The sequence below is a fragment of the Gorilla gorilla genome, chromosome 16 (assembly GCF_029281585.2).
Source record: "Gorilla gorilla gorilla isolate KB3781 chromosome 16, NHGRI_mGorGor1-v2.1_pri, whole genome shotgun sequence".
In the NCBI taxonomy this organism is placed as follows: Eukaryota; Metazoa; Chordata; class Mammalia; order Primates; family Hominidae; genus Gorilla; species Gorilla gorilla.
Genome location: NC_073240.2, coordinates 74,794,736 through 74,811,297, shown reverse-complemented (window position 1 = coordinate 74,811,297; position 16,562 = coordinate 74,794,736).

The following is a 16,562-nucleotide window of genomic DNA, read 5'->3' as shown; positions in this document are numbered from 1 at the left end:
TGAAGGTCTGGCCCTGGGCATTCCCAGAGGAGGTGGAAAAGTTCACTGGTCTGGTTGATGGTTCTGCCACATGGACTTACAAGGCATCACAGCCAGAGCCTGAGGAACTTTCTGGGGCTTGTGCCCTTCATACCACCAGCTGTGCCACCACAGGGTCTCTAGAGGGTCATCATGAGCACCTGGGAGGTGATGCTCCTGTCTGTAAGCAGCTGCTGTGGTCAGTGAGTGGCTGCATAGCTGGGTCCTCCATCCTGGTGGCTTTGGGGACAGTATAGGCTCTGGTTCTCTTCTCCCTCCATTCTTTACCTCCTTTCAGTCTCTTGCCTTCTGGTTTTCCCCCTTCCTAGACTCCTGGCTTCCCCCGGCCTGCTGCACCTGCTCTGGCTAGGTTGGAGAGGGCTGCAGGGAGGACCGCAGTCAGCAGAGGGCGCCAAAGCCTCTCAACACACGCATGGCCCAGGCCTGGCCCAGAAGGAGAGCGCTGAGAGCCAGGACTGGCGGGCTACGTGCGCCCTGTGGATTCCCCCATTTCCCATGCTTCATCCAGCCATGGGCCTGCAGTGCACTCACAAATGTGCATATACCCTCCTGTGTGTGTGTTACACTCATCAAATTGTCTCTGAATTTGCTTGGCTTCATGTGTTCCTGTGTTTATGTGTGTGTGTGGTGTGTCTGGTGTATCTGGTTCCCCAGGAAGCACATTTGACAGCCCCACAGTCAGGGTCAGGGCACAGGGACAGATACTGTGTCTATAACAATCCATAACACTGATTTTGTTAATCTCAATAAATGTGAGGATGAAATAAAAATTAATGTAGAATATTTTGTACATCTCAATAAAGCCACTTTCTGGGGGCAGGCATTATAATTCTAGTCTCTGTTCTACTGTATGATAGGTAAAGAATAACTTTCCACACAGGGAGAGGAATGGACAGCTACCCAGCCCTCCCACTGTGCCAGGCCTGGGCTAGAAGCTTTCCATCTAGGCTCCTGGTTGACCGTACTAGCAGTCCTGTGAGCCAGGCAATAGTAGTCCCGTTGTACAGATGAAGACAGTGAGGCTCAGGGAAGTTAGAAAACAATTTCACGTCTATACCCCAACAAATTGAGACTATACAGTGAGTGTGTTACACTTGAAAAAAACCTTTCTTAAAAGTAAAAGAGAAAGAAAACAGCTTTGGAACTTTTTAGGGGTAAGAGATTACAAAATGTGGGAATGGAACATGTGAGTGAGGATGGATGGAAGAGGCCATCAGCAGAGGACCCAAGGGGTTGAGAAGCAAGTTCTTGTTCTTCAGCTTGCAAGTGACAGAAGCCCAACCCACATTAGCCTGAGCAAAAATGAGAATTTATTGGAAAGATCTTAGAGCATCTCCCAGAATCTAAGTAAGAGCTCAATAATTGAGCCAGCAGAGGATCACACAGCTAGGAAGTGGTCAAGCTAAGATTTGGTTCCTGTCTCTCCAATTTCAAAGTCTATGCCCGCTTCACACTTTCTAAAGCTGCCCTCTCAAATTTGTGTTTTCCTTCCATGCAGACCCCACCAAAGATGAACTTGAGAGCAGCCCGGTGAAGTATCAGGAGCAGCAGCTGCTCATGGCTAGAACAACTGAGCTGAGAAATTCATGTTGACAGACAGTTTGTGGCTGATTTCTACGAGTCAAAGAATAAGGAACTATATTTAGCTGCTTGCTCTGGGCTAGTTAGCTGGTGGGGAGTGAGGGCTCAGACTGGGGGAAAAAAAGAGGAGGAGGAGCAGGAGGAGGAAGAGGAAGAAGAGGAAGAGGAGGAGCAGGAGGAGGAGGAAAATAGAAAGAGAGATGCCCAGTTGTCTGCTGTCTGGCCTGGGGTCCTTGCCCTCAGAGTTGGGTCTCTGCAGCAAGCTTTGCATGGAATTGTGGTTGGTGGGGCCTCTTTATAAAGTTAAGACCTGCCCATATTACTAGGCTGGTGGGACAGAGAACAAGAGCCTGAAGAGGTGAATCTTCCAGGCTTGCAGATCTCTTCTCTACACACATGACATCGGTGAATGAGTCATTGTACACTTGGGGGTTCTGGAGCTCTGTAAACCAACACTCAGCACAACTCAGATCCAAAGAATAGTACTCAGCACTGCACATACATTCTTGATGGCATAGGGGTTAGCTTTGTCCCTTTGATTGACTTGACCTCAGTCTTCTCCTCCTCCTGGGTCAGGAAAGCCCTTTTCTTCCTCACAAGGGAAAATCAAGGCACTTGCCCTGGATGGACTTGGGCTTGGATTTCCCAAACAAGCTGCTTCCCAGAGGAAGAGAGAGGCAAGAACCTGCCTCCTCCTCCCACAGATATCTGAGCTCTGCCAGGCCTGCCTTCCTCCTCCGTGTACCTTGTCCTCTCCACATGTAACCAGTGGGGCTGGTCCCTCATCCTTCTTTCCAACCTGCCACCACCCTCTCCCCTCCAGATTCCATTCACTCAAAGAAGTCAGGGAGCAAGGTTTAGTATACTGACAATTTGGGTGGGAAGATTCAGAAGATGGTCTCATACCTCACGGAGACGCATGAAATCCTTCTTCCATAGTTCTCTCCAGCTTCTCCCCGACCTCCTCCCACATAGGTCTCCCACTTCCCTAGCCCCTCCTGTCCCTAATTTGCCTACCCAGCTCCTTCAAGATGGCAGCACAAAGGGTCACCTGTGACCAGAACTCAGCTTCCTGAGAAGGCAGTGGAGAGTATAAATTTATGGAGACAAAACTTTTCTCTATTTAGAAGTAGCACAACAAACTTTCTGGGACTCTTGAGTGTGAGCAGCTTAGAAAAACGGGACATGAAACTGAAGCCCAGCAGACATGCCCATCCCATCCACCCTGCTGGTGACCAGGAGCCAGTCCCTTGCTGAGAGCCTGGGTTTCCTTGACCGACACCGAGTGATACCTGAGTTCTCCCAATGTTCAGGCAGGAGCTCTTTGTTCCAGACTGTGCTGTCTTGATGGGGAGGCACAATGATCCCTGGGACAGAGGCCAGGGAAGGGCCCTGGAATTCCCTGCTTGGTCCTGTGCTGCTCAGTTGACTCTCCCAAACCTCCAAGCCAACTGATTCTGCTCTGCCCCTTTAGGGAGGCTCCCAGCTGGGCCCTGGAGCAAATGCTGTAAACCCACAAATCTGCTCAGGGTTTTATCCCACCTGGGGGCCACAGATTGGTGGGAGAATGGGAGGTGAATAAAGGCAGTGGTGGCTCTTTAAAGAAAAAAAATGCCCTGGTTTGTAGCAGTTGCCAATTTCCATGGTGTAAATACTCCCACCACAGCCAATTTCAAGCTATCAACATGATGTCACTGAATGCAGAATTAAGAAAAGGTGTGAAAATTTCTTTTTTTCCAGCAAGCTGACTTCAGCACACCACTGGACAAGGTAAAGTGCCTGAATCTGGGGACTCTAATCTAAAGGTTGTACTGAATTCAGCCAGGTAGAGCCACGAAACAGACTGCTGAGTCGGCACATCCCTTTCTCAGATTGATTTAAGAAGGGAGAATAACTCAAGGGAGCATTGTGAGGGAATTTCAGAAACAATCAGATCACTTAGCAATTGAATTGTCTAAGTATTTTTTCCTAATTTAAAGTTGCGTGTCATGTGAGTAATTGGACAATGCATTATTGAATTACTGAGGGATTTAATGCCTAAATTGGAGAAGCAATCAAACATTCACATCTTCAAGTAGTTGATGGACACCTAAGGAGGTATTCACATGATGGCTGGGGCTAGAGGGCATGGGAGGCCTTGTCCTAAGTGGGCCCTGAGCCTCTCTTGCAAGCTGCCTCATGCACCGTGGGCCCCAGCTAGGCCTGGGCTGCACCCTCCTGGGCCCCCTCTGCTGCTACGGTCTTTGTTTGTCACTCTCCAGTTTGTGTTTTTGTCGCTAAATTCTTCTATTTCTGCCCTTGGCTTCCTCCACTCTGTCATTTCTTCCCAGTCTCAAGCTGTCTCTCGCTCTCTGTTTCTGCCTCTGTCTCTATTTGCTGTCTCACTCTGTCTTCCTCCCTCCATCTGTGTGTTTTGTTTTGTCTGTGTCTCCATGTCTCTCTTTCTCTTCTCTCCGTGTCTCTTCCTTGCTATCTCTCTCCATTTCTTTTGGAGTCTCTCTCTTTTCTACACACACACATCCCTGGCCTTTGTCCCCCAGTCCCATGAGCTCCTCTCGTCCCTCCTTTGGTTTCCACTTCACCCAGCTGCACTCTGACCCCTGGCTCCACATCTGTCTTGGCACCATGCTGCCAGTCAACACCCCTTCCCCCAAGCTGATTCTGCCCTGCCTCAGACCTGGGACCTGTACTATGAACCCATAGACATACTCAGGATTATGGCACATGGCGGGAGGGGAGGCCATGGTCACTCTTTGAAGAAAATGAAACCCCTGATTTGTAGCAATTGCCAATTTCTGTGGTGTAAATACTCTTGCCATGGCCGATTTCAGACAACCTGCATAATGCCACTGAATGCAGAATTGGAAGAGGTGCACAAGTTTCATTCTTTTGAGCCAGTGCAAGCTGATTTCAGCACACCACTAGGCAAGAAGGGGCTTCCTGCATGCCTGCGGGGGCTGGGGAGAGTGCACACATGGCTGGCTACAGAGCAGCCCACTGTAGCCTTATAGAGCTCGACTTTGGGCCAACAGCCCACTCCAACCTGGTTAGTTCTTCCTTGTGGCTGACTCATAGAAGTGCTCACCTTAGGATGGGGCAGGAAGCCCAAGGACTCACTGACCTCTAGACTTAGAAGGAAGACTTCCTAGATGAAATGCCTGGGCTAAGTCACAAAGCAGATGAGAAATTTTGTGTTGCCAGAGTATATATATATATTTTTTTTTTTGAGATGGAGTCTCGCTCTGTTGCCCAGGCTGGAGTGCAGTGGCGTGATCTCAGCTCACTGCAACCTCTGCCTCCCAGGTTCAAGTGATTCTCCTGCTTCAGCCTCCTGTGTACCTAGGACTACAGGCATACACCACCACACCCAGCTAACTTTTTTTATTTTTAGTAGAGAAGGGGTTTCACCATGTTGGCCAGGCCAGTCTCGAACTCCTCACCTCAAGCCCCTCGGCCTCCCAAAGTGCTGGGATTACAGGCGAGAGCCACCGTGCCCAGCCCAGAGTATACATTTGAGGCTGGAAAAGGTAAGAGTTGGTGTCAAAGAGGCAGACTGAGGGCAGGATCACTGAGGTCTTGAATACTGAGTGAAGGGGCCTGGTCTTTTCTTATTGGCATTGAGGAGAGTAACATGATTGACTATGTTGCCTTAGGTTGGTTCCCCGCCCCAACTAAACAGGCCTTCTGACAAGGATTTGGGTGTAGTTGTTTGTTTGGAAGATGATCCCAGGCAGCATGTGAGGGAGTAGGGAAGTGAGACAGGGAAGAGAAAAAGGTAGATAAGAGTTACCCAGCAGCTACTGCTGTGGAACACTGAGGTTCAGCCCCCTGTGGACCCTCTGAGTGTACAGAACAGGTCTCAGACTTGTCCCATTGAGGGGTGAGGAATCTGGGGTGTGTATCCACCAGCTCCCCGCCCTTCCTTCAAGGGCTGCTCCTGGGGTGTGAATCCCCCTGGTATTCCATGTGGGCCAGGTTTGGCCCAAGGCCAGATAGTTCTCTCATGAAGAGATGCAGAAGCCGGAGGCATGGGTGCCAGGACAGGAGGCGGCAGCAGCCTGTTATGGTAAGGACTGAGTGGTGTCCTGTGGACTGGGCAGCACAGAGGTGGTTGTGATTTTTGGGAGGGCAGTTTCGGTGGGATAAAGGGGAGCGAGTTACAGGGAGAATAAGAGAGAAGGACACACAGAGACTATGGACTACTCTGAAAAGTATGGACAATGGGAAAACTGTTGCACGGTCGCTGGGACTGGTGAACAGGCGAGCTTGGGTCTGGTTATGGAGTTGCTCTGAGCCAGGGAGACAAGCAGGCAGACCTGCGGGAGCAGCAGCATGTCACCCCACCAGCTGCCAGACCCGGATTGATGGAAATGTAGAGGGGGGCCTCCCCAGGGCATCCCAGCCTGCACTGATTCAGACTGAGCCGCCAGGGCACTCAGCTGACACCTCACACTTCTGTCTTCCTCCTTGGGAATTGTGGATTGGCTCGGCATGACCCAGTTCTGCAAGCATTTATTTGATTGATTGGAAGCAGAGAAGGTCTCTGCTCTCCAGGGGAGCAGACCCCATGCTAAGCATCGAGCTGGTGGGAAAATGAGAAAGACCTACTGCACAGTCGAGGGGAGAGGCCGGCATGCAATGACAGATGCATGCAGTGGGCTGTGGGGTGGGCACCAGTGGTGCCACCATCGAGCATGGTGGAGGCTGGAGAAGAGGGAGCTGTTCTGTCTGCTCTGGGGAAGGCTTCTTGCAGCAGCCAAGTCTTGAAATGTGACATAGGCTGAGAGGCAGAGAAAAGAGGGGACAGGTATTTCTGGATTTCAAAGGCTTCCAGCTTGCTTAAGCCTTCCTGATAGCTGGGTATCACACACCCTCAGGCTGATGGGGCTCACTGACTCCAGAGACAGGCCTTCCATAGCCAGACCCCTCCTACCGTCCTGTGATGGAGTCAGACTGCCCTTGCTGGGGAGGTGTCAACAAGAAGATGCTTGGTAGGCAATGAGGAGGGCCACGGCAGGCAGGCAGCTGCTCTCTTTGGTTAGGTTCTTCGGTGTGGTAGGCTAAATAATAGTCCCCCAAAATATCCCCATCCTAATTTCCAGAACCTGTGAATGGCAAAAGGGACTTTGCAGATGTAATTAAGTTAGGGATCTTGGCCAGGCACGGTGGCTCATGTCTGTAATTTCCAGAACTTTGGGAGGCCAAGGCAGGAGGATTGCATGAAGCCAGGAGTTCGAGACCAGCCTGGGCAACAAAGTGAGGCCCCATCTCCACAAAAAAATAAAAACAATTAGCTGGGTGAGGTGGTGTATGCCTGTGGTCCCAGCTACTCAGGAGGCTGAGGTGGGAGAATTGCTTGAGCTTGGGAGGTCGAGGCTGCAGTGAGCCATGGTGGTGCCTCTATACTCCAGACTGGGTGACAGAGTGAGACCCACCTCAAAAAAAAAAAAAAAAAAAGGGATCTTGAGATGGGAAGATTATCCTGGATTATTTGGGTGAAGGTCAGAGGAGGAAGTAGGAGATGTGACAATGGAAGCAAGGTTGGAGTAACATGAGAAAGCAGCCACTAGCCCAGGAATGCAGGCAGCACCCAGAGGCTAGAAAAGGTGAGGAAACAGATCCTCCCCTAGAGTCTCCAGAAGGAACCAGCCCTGATGACACCATGACTCAAACCCAGTGAAACTGATTCCAGACTCCTGGCCTCCAGAACTGTAAGAGAATGAATGTGCATTACGTTAAGCCACCAAGTTTGTGGTAATTTGTTACAGCAGCCATGGAAACAATACACCCGGGAAGCAGACTCTGATGAAGATGTGCACATGGGCATTTGCATGAGGAGTGCTCTTGGGGGCATGTCCCTCACCTGTGGGGAGACAAGAGCGGAGGTGGGCAGTTGCAGGTGATTCCCTGGGAAGCTCCAGGGCTGTGGTGGCCTGCGGAGTTACCCCAGATTGAGGCAAGAGAGCCTGGCCCAGGGACTCACACAATCATTGGATGAGGCTTCCCTGTGCAGGGGATGTGGCTTTAAATGGGGCAGCTCCTTTTGGCCAAGAGCAGTTCATGGAGAGGGACTCAACTTTGAGCCCTCGGCCATGCTCACCTTGGTCCTGAAGCAGGCCTCGGAGGCACAGCTATGCATCCCCAGAGTTGTGGAAGGTGCATCTCTCTGAATCTTCTTCCTTTGCTCTATGGGCCTGGTAGTTTGACAACTTTCTAACATCCTGGACTTCCTGATCTATTGAGGAATTCTGCAATGCATCCACATCTCTCCCTGGGCAAGAAATTGGGCTTTGAGTCCCAGTTTCTATAATTGTCATTAAGTGTTTTACATACACTGCTGTCTTTAATCCTAGGAATAACCGTAGCTATTAGCCGCATTTTACAGATGAGCAGACTGATACTTGAAGAACTTCAATGAATGCTCAGAGTCAGAGCTGGGACTCTTCCTAGGTCCGCCTGATGCCTCTTCGCTACCCTGTGACTTTGCCTCTCATTGTCCACCCTTACTTATTAGCTGCATCATCTTGAATAGACCACTGAACTTCTTTTGGCCTCAGTTTTTTTAAAAACAAGACTCTAGTCTCTGTCCTGCCTCTCTCCTAGGACTGTTCTCACTTGGCTCCAGGAGAGAGATGTATGCAGGCTTTGTGCCTGGGCCTGAGACTCTGCTGCTATGACTCCCTGGATCCAGCGAGTTTGCTCTTGCTGTACCTCCCTTTGCCCAGTCCCCCAGTAGCTCTGGGCCCCTGGTCCAGGGGAGAAGGAGAAAGCAGGACAGGTAGGGGGTCTCATATGAAGGTCTCTTCTCTGGTGCCTTGTGGTTTTCAAGTATGACTCATCCCTTTCACACTATTTCCCCCAGCACTGGGAATTATGCAGGACTGCCATGCATGGTTACATGGTTCATGTGCCAGGCCTCAGCCAAGGGTGTGGTGGGGATTGAAACCCAGCCCGCGCCGGGCACTTTTTGCTTACATGAAGGCACCATCTGCCAAGAGGCTGTGTCTGTGCAGAGGGGCCTGTCTTGTTGAATTCTCACAAAAGTCTTGCCTGGGTTCTCAGTGGCCCGGAATTATATGTTGGCTTTGCAGGAGCCCAGGGCTGGCAGCTCAGCCCTCAGACCCTGGCATTCAGGGCAGAGAACGGGTGGTGATAGATGTATAGGAGGGAGAAGCAAACCCACACCCAACTCACAGTCACATCCCCAGAAACCACTGATTCTGCAAGTCCCTCTGTGGGAGCTGTCCAGTTTCTCCTGGAGACAGGCAGAGGGGGTGGGGCCCCAGGACTCCTGGGCTGCCCACCTGAAAGCCCTTGGCCCAGTCCCCTGTGCAGACTTCTGGCACAGAGGCCCGCATCCCAGGCTGAGCTCCCTGGGGCCAACCACAGAAGGTCCAAGTGCTCTGCGTTCCTGCCTATGTTTTTAATTACCCCACTTACATTCCCATTCATCTTTCCCTTCCCAGTCCTTTCTGTACAGCCCCCAGACTAATGTGCCTCGAATCCTGATCTCACTGAATTCCTTCCCTGGCTCAGAGACTTCCATGGCTCCATTCTGTCCAGGCTCGGCATTTAGTGTTCATACACACACCCCTCTCCAAGGGCGACGGCTGTTCCTCTTCTCTTCTCTCCCCTGATTCCCCCTGGGCTCCCTGTCATCTCCTGTCCCGCCACCTCTCACCTCCAGACCCTTGGCCAGACTGTTGCCTTCCTGGATCTCCTTCCTTACTCTCTTCTTTCCACTATCTAAATATTAACTTTCCTTTCAGGTTCCCCTCACGCAGAGCGGAAGCACAGCCCTGGCATCAAGTGGGAGCATGGCCCAGGGCAAGGAGCTCTGGGAGTGCAGCCTGGGGCCTTGAATGACCCAGAGGACTGGATTTGAGGAGGGCGCCTCCTGAACCTTCCTCTGTCCTCTAGAGGGACTACACCAGATGGCAGCTTCCTGTGAGCAGGAGCCCTCAGGTCAGGAATTGAGGGCACATCCAGCTGTGAGCCAGGGGCCATGGAGCAAGGCTCACCCGCTTCCCAGGAGGTTCTCAAGGGCTGGGCTCTCAGGTAGAGAAACTGAAGCTCATCAGACCCCTCGGCCACGGCTACTTCAGGCTCCTAGGAGACTCACCTGCCTGTAAAGATGGTACCAGGAGCTAACAATTGCTAGTGAAGTCTAATATGGGAGCTGCTAGCCACACGCGCGTCTGAGCATTTGAAATGCTGCTGTTCCCAATTACAGTGTGTTAAAGGTGTAAAATATATGCCAGATTTTGAAGACATTGTGCCAAAAAAAGGTAAAATTTTTATTAATTATTTTATATTGGGTCCATATTTAAACTATATATGTGTGTATATATATGAGTGTATATATATATATATATTTTTTTTTTTTTTTTTTTTTTTTTGAGATGGAGTCTCACTCTGTCACCCAGGCTGGAGGGCAGTGGTGCAATCTTGGCTCACTGCAACCTCCACCTCCCGGGTTCAAGTGATTCTCCTGCCTCAGCCTCCCAACTGGCTGGAATTACAGGCACACACCACCATGCCTGGCTAATTTTTGTGTTTTTAGTACAGACAGGGTTTCACCATGTTGGCCAGGCTGGTCTTGAACACCTGACCTCAAGTGATCTGCCCACCTCAGCCTCCCAAAGTGCTGGGATTACAGACATGAGCCACCTTGCCCAGCCCATATTGAAACAATATATTATGAATATATTATGAATATATTGGGCTAAACACATTTTTTCACCTGTTTTTTTTTTCTTCTTAAATGTGGCTATTAAAATTTTAAAATACATTGTGGTTCACTCACATTCTGTTTCTACTGAACACTGCTGGTCTCGGGCGTAGAAAACCACAGGAGAGGTCCGTGGATGGTTTTTCACAGTGAAACAGGTAATGTTTAGGAATCAGGTTGAGGAAACGGAGGAGGCCTCTGATTCCAGCCCCACACAGCCCTGACCGTGGCAGGGGATGAGTGCTGGCCTAATGACCTGCCCCGTGGCCAGAGGGCGTGGCTTGCACAGCTGCACCCTGTGCCACACGGGCCTGGTGAGGCAGAGCAGTTCCCTGCTGGTGAAGCAGCAGCTCCCTGGGTGAGCCTGCGCATGGTGAGGGGATGGAGACCGAGAACCCAGGGAGGAGGCTGAAGGACAGATCCTCTCCAGACTGCCCTCATTACCATTCGGGGAGATGACTCATCTGAGGTCCCTGCTCTCCTCAGGCCATGATGCGGGCCATGATGATGACCACTCACAGTGAATCACACGGAACTACACTGAGAATGTGTGTGTGTGCTGGGGGGGGCAGGAAGGATTCCCAGCCAGGAAAGGAGGAGTAGAGGCGGCGCGTGGGTCCCACTGCACCTGCTCACAGGGTCCCAGGGCTGCTGGGAAATGCTTCTGGGGAAACCCGAGGTTCCCCTGGTCCCAAGCTCTTTCCGCATCAAATCTGCAGCTAGAGTACAAGGCGTAGGGCCTCTGAGAGCCATGAACAACAGAGTTCTCCCTGTCCCCCTTTCAGACCCAAAGCAGCTCTGGGCCAGCCAGTTAGGCTTCCTCCCTCTCGGCAACACCTCTGCCCCAGAGCACAGGGATTGCCCAGGACTCTTGCAACCTGGGCAGGGTGCCTGGTCCCTGGGGCAGCCAGGCCTCCCCATGGAGTCCTGGGCTTGTGGAGGAGGAGGAGCGCCCTCTATAGGCTGGCACATGCAAGTGCAGGCTCCACAGGAAAGAGGAGGTGGCTCACCCTGGAGGCTGCACCTTGTGGCTGTGGGAAGCCACAGATCCTGCAGAGGTCCTCTCTCCTGTGGCTACAGCTTCTTGGGATACAGAATAACTGTTAATTCTGAACCTGACTACTGCTTTGGCTTTCCAACAGCTACCATTTCTTTGAGTCGAAGTTTGCTGGGCTAAATGCATCATAGACATAGCCATATTACAACCTGTAAGGCAGGTATTGTTATTTCTAATTTCTAGGTGAGAAAACAGAGGCTCAAAGAGGTTAAGTATATTGTCCAGGGTCACACAACTATTACCTGGGGCCCGATTCCAGAGTCCAAGGACTAACCAATTCACACTGCAGCCCACTTAGGGTCTGGCCTTCTAGGAGGGAAAGAGAGGTGTGAGGACAGTCAGGGAAACAGCTCTGGTGACCTTCAGTGCGGCAACCAAGATGAGGTGGGGATGATGGAGAAATGGAGAGGATCCAAGCCATGAGATGAAAGTGACAAGAGGCCATTGCTTTGAGTTCCCCTGAGAAGACGTTTGTCAATATCTCCCCAGCCCAGTTATTATGGGCTATTTCTTGACATCTTGACATCACCCCCACCCCACACACATATGGCAGCCCCATTCCACTACACATGCACCACTAGTCAGCTGTGGGGCATGCACCGGGACTTCATGTTGTCCTCCATTTCAGAGGGGGAAACTGAGGACTAATGGGGGCTGGGATTTCCCCAGTCTCAGGCCATCCCACTGATCACTGGCAGACTTCAGGCCTACCCCACTTACTGAGTTAAACTGGAGTGCATACCGAGTCTGCCAAGGAGAGAGAAGTCTGGTGTTGCCTCTGAGCCTTCTTTAGGCCTGTGGTTGGGGGCCTCACGCTTCCTCTCCCCAACACAACAGACCTTGTATCCCTTATTCAAGTTTACCGCCCCTCCTTGTCCCTTTGTTCTGCCATGTTCTCTAGCCCCCTTTCCTATTGAGCTAGGAGTTTTGAGAACTCATTGTCACCAACTCCCCCCACCATCATCTTCATCTTCTCCGCCACTGCTCCGTTACCCTCATCTCATACTGGTCACTACAATGACCTTCATTGCCCCCACCACTCTACCATGGCCTCTAGCACTTGAGCCGCCACCTTGATCTTCACCATTACCACCAAGACCTGCCATTGTCATCATTTCTATCCTTTGTGATGGCAGCGTCACTATTTTCCTCCTCCCCACGACTTCCACCCCTCACCTCTGCATTGCCATCCTCTCCACTATGACTGCCACTAACATGACCTCTGTCACCTCCACTTCATCTGCAGAATCACATCCAGTATCACCTCCACTATCGCTGTCACCACTGCTGCCACTATCAGTACCTCCATTATATTTGTCCTCACTACCGCCACGGCTCTCATCTCCTCCAAGCCCATTTTCACCTCTGTTGTCGCCATTATCTCTGTTGTTCATGTCACTATCATTACCAGGAACTTCATCACCCTCACCTCCACCTCTGCCGTCTTCTCAACTGTTTCCAACTCTATCACTTCCACCATTACCTCTCCCATGACCTCCACCACGTCCATCATCCCTATCACCACTACTCTCCCCACAAAGTTCAGTGCCTAGCATTGATCCTGGGAGTTCAGTGAGGAGCCCGGGCAGAGAAGAATATCCTGCCTGGCTGACAGACATCTTTGCACAGATTTCTCAGAGCAGAGCATCGGCAAGCCAGGTGTCCGAACAATCCCTCCTCTTGACCTGAGAGCTGACCCTTCCTCAGGATGCTTCTGACAGGAGACAATTCAGTCCTCTATGTCAGCCATGCCCGTACCTAAAGAGACAGCTGCTGTCTAGTTGAAAGATTGAGGCCATTAATCTGGGCTGCCCTTTTTTGCATAATGATTGCATACATTTGCATCCTATTTGCTCCCAGCCTCTGAATGCTGCACTACCGGTGTTCGGGTACCATTTGCATATCACTGCAGGTGAGGGTCAGACTTTTGAGACTTTGGCTCTTATTAACTCCCTAAAGAAATTCTTTTATGTGCCGGCTCAGAATAGAACTTGGAATGCTTAATTCTAGAGTCAGTCAGCTGAAGGGCTCTAAGATGGGAGGGTAGGGAGGTCTATTCCAGAGCTCCTGGAAAGAGGGCAGCCATTGGTGTGGTCCAGGAAGGAGAGTAACAGGAGATCGACTGCAGAGACAAGCTCTGCTCCTGGACAGTGCCCTGCACAGTCACTCCTGTCCTCTCTGGTCCGTAATCACTCACTGTGAGGACTTCCTTGAACTCCCTCTAAGTGGAAGGAAGGAGTCAAACCAGCTGATCACTAATCCCCCTTCATTAAACTCCTGTTCTGAACTCAGGTGTTCTCATTCCTGACCGCACTTTAGAACCACCTGGGAGCTTTTGAAAAAGACCAGTGCCCTGGCCCCACCCCTAGATATGCTGGTTTAATTGGTGGGCCCTGGGAATTGGTTATTTTTAAAAAGCTCCCTTGGTGATTCTAATGTGCGCCCAGACTAAATGCTATTGCTTGTGACTCCGCCCTCCTACGCCTGCCACCAGCCTCCTTCATTTCTGGTTGTGAATCTCTTCCCCACTACAAGCTCAGCGAGCACCAGGGTCTGGCAGGACAGTGGAGCTAGTGCTTTTGTTTGAGGTCCCAAAAATAAGTCCTTTTCCCTCTTGAGCAGTGTGGCTGATGGCACTTGGCACCAACTGGAAATTCCCTCCTCTCTGCCTTGGTCTTGTTCCATCCAGGGGGTCTCTGCCATGGGGGCTGGTCCAGAGAAAGGTCGGCAGGGGCAGGGATAGGAAAGAGAGGCTACTCCTGCACAGCCCTCCTCCACTCTGTCTCCCAGAGCTGCGAGCCTCTCCCCTCACAACACTTGGCCCACCCCAGCTGCCCAGGCTTTGCTGCTGCTGCTTCCATGCAGGACCTGCCAGCCCCATCTTGGGTCCCCACACTCATCCCTGCAGACTGACTTCCTGCAACCCCAGATCCCCAGCCCACTCCCTATCCTGGAGAAGGAATGCACAAGGAATGTTCAGAGCTTTGTTTCAAAACAAGATGCTGCATCTTTGTTTCAAAACATGGCTGCATCTGGGCCCTCCCACACTTACTGGGGTAATCGAAGGCATAGAGAGGGACGAGGGAAGTAGGACAGAGCTTCCTGCACACACCACCCCTGTCATCCAGCCCTGGACCATCTCGACCCATCGGTGGGGCTTCAGCTGCCAAGGGTGGGGTGGCCTGTGAGATGAGGGCCTGCTCTGCAGAGGACCAGACAGGAGACTCAGTGTGGGCTGCGGGAGGATGGCAGACACCAAGTGAGGCTGTGGGCAGGGAAAGAGGTGAAAACAGAAGCTGCCCAAGAGCCAATACCATGGCATAACAGTGGGCCCCTGGGGTTCACCCATCAGCATTCAGATCCGCACTTGGCAAATCACTAGCTGTGTAACCCAGTGCCTCAGGTTCCTCGCTGGTAATGAGAGGGTAATGACTGCACCTGTTTCTGAGTTTGAATTCAGTCATGAGGGTGAAATCAGAATCAGAATTCTGATTCTGTTAGATAAAGCATGTGAGTGCTTAGCACAAGGCGTGGAACATATTAATTACCCAATTAGTACAGCTTCTGTATAATTGTGAGGGTAGGGGTCACGTGCCCTTGTTCGTGACCTCCTGAAGCTCCAGCCCACCAGCTGTCCTTTGGGGTTGGGTCCTGGGCAGTGGAGGCCCTTCCTAGTAGCTATGTTCTTCCTCCTGAAAGGAGGGAGTATCCCTTCCTCCCCACTGACCAAAGGTCTGGTGGCTTCAGGCCAGGACTCGGTTCTGCTGGCAAGCCTGAGGGTGGGCGCAGAAGCCCACCTTCTTTCTTCCTCTCTGAGGGGGGAAACACAGACCCTGGGGCCCAGAGAACTTGGAGTTTTATCCATGGTGCCTCTGTGCAGTTGTTAGTGGGTAGAGAGATATTATCCTAACTCCAGGAACAAAAAGTGGCCTTGGGGTCATTCAATGTAGCCAGAGAAGAAGGAATAAATGAATGAATTCTCCAGGGAAGAGGCTTAGAAGAAGAGTGAAAGAGAGGTGAGGGTGAGAGCTTGGAAGAAATGCAGCCAATCCAATCCAAGCTTTCATATCTGGCTCAGGACCAAGTTTTGGAAAGCTTGGATGGGGCCTGGCTGCTTCCATTTTCTTTATGTCTATGCTCATGGCCACGGTGATTCATTTAAAGATATTATATCTAGGCCTTGCTCATTGGAAGTGTGCTGGGCACTAGTTTTTTCAGAATGAATTAGTCACTGTTTTCATCTCCACCATGATTGCCCTCACCACCAACACCATCATCAATATCAGAGCCCTCCCCACTGCAATCCCCTTCAGTCCCTTCCTTGAATCTCATCTTTTCCTCTGGTACTATTTAAGGAGTACCATTAGAGACAGTCAGTTTTTGTTGGCAGAATGAAAAGTCAGCACTATCGTCACCACCACCAGAGATGACATCATTACCACCGCCAGATTCTATATCACCTCTGCCACTGATGTCACCATCACTACCACCTCCACCATTATAAATGACATCACACCTCTGCCACCAACACCGCCATATAATTAGCTTCACCACCATCACTGACATTACTACCACCATCACTGACGTCGCCGACATCACCATCACCATCACCGCCATCATCACTGACATTATTGTGTTATTGTCATGGAATCCTTGAGGTATTCCTTTCCAGCTTGAAACCTGTGTGGACAGTGACGCCTTTGCCTGAGTTTTGCTCGGGCCTACTGGGCTTGTTTGCCCACTCAGCCTGGCAGGCATTCGGCTCGCACTATTGGCCTGGAGCCCACACCTGCCAAGGGAGAGCCAGACATGGAGTGTTGAAGTATGTGTGAACGAGTGAGTGTGGGGTCTGGCCACTGCACACAGCCAGCCAAGCATGCCAGCTGTGGTGGGAGGGGCAGCTCCAGATGCTGATATGGGTGCTGGCTGCAGCTGGACCAGGAGTACCACACACAGCATCCATGGCTGGCACAAGGGAACGCAGTGGTGCATGGAAGCTTGGAGACACCAAGAATCACAGAGCCCCAAAGAAGATGTCACAGCCCTGGCTTGGGGAGCTCCTAGGTCTGGGATCCCCAAAGGGCTATAGCTCTTCTCTCCTTCTCTCTTCTCTCCTTCCTGTCACCTGCAACATGGCAAGCAAGGGGTGGGTTT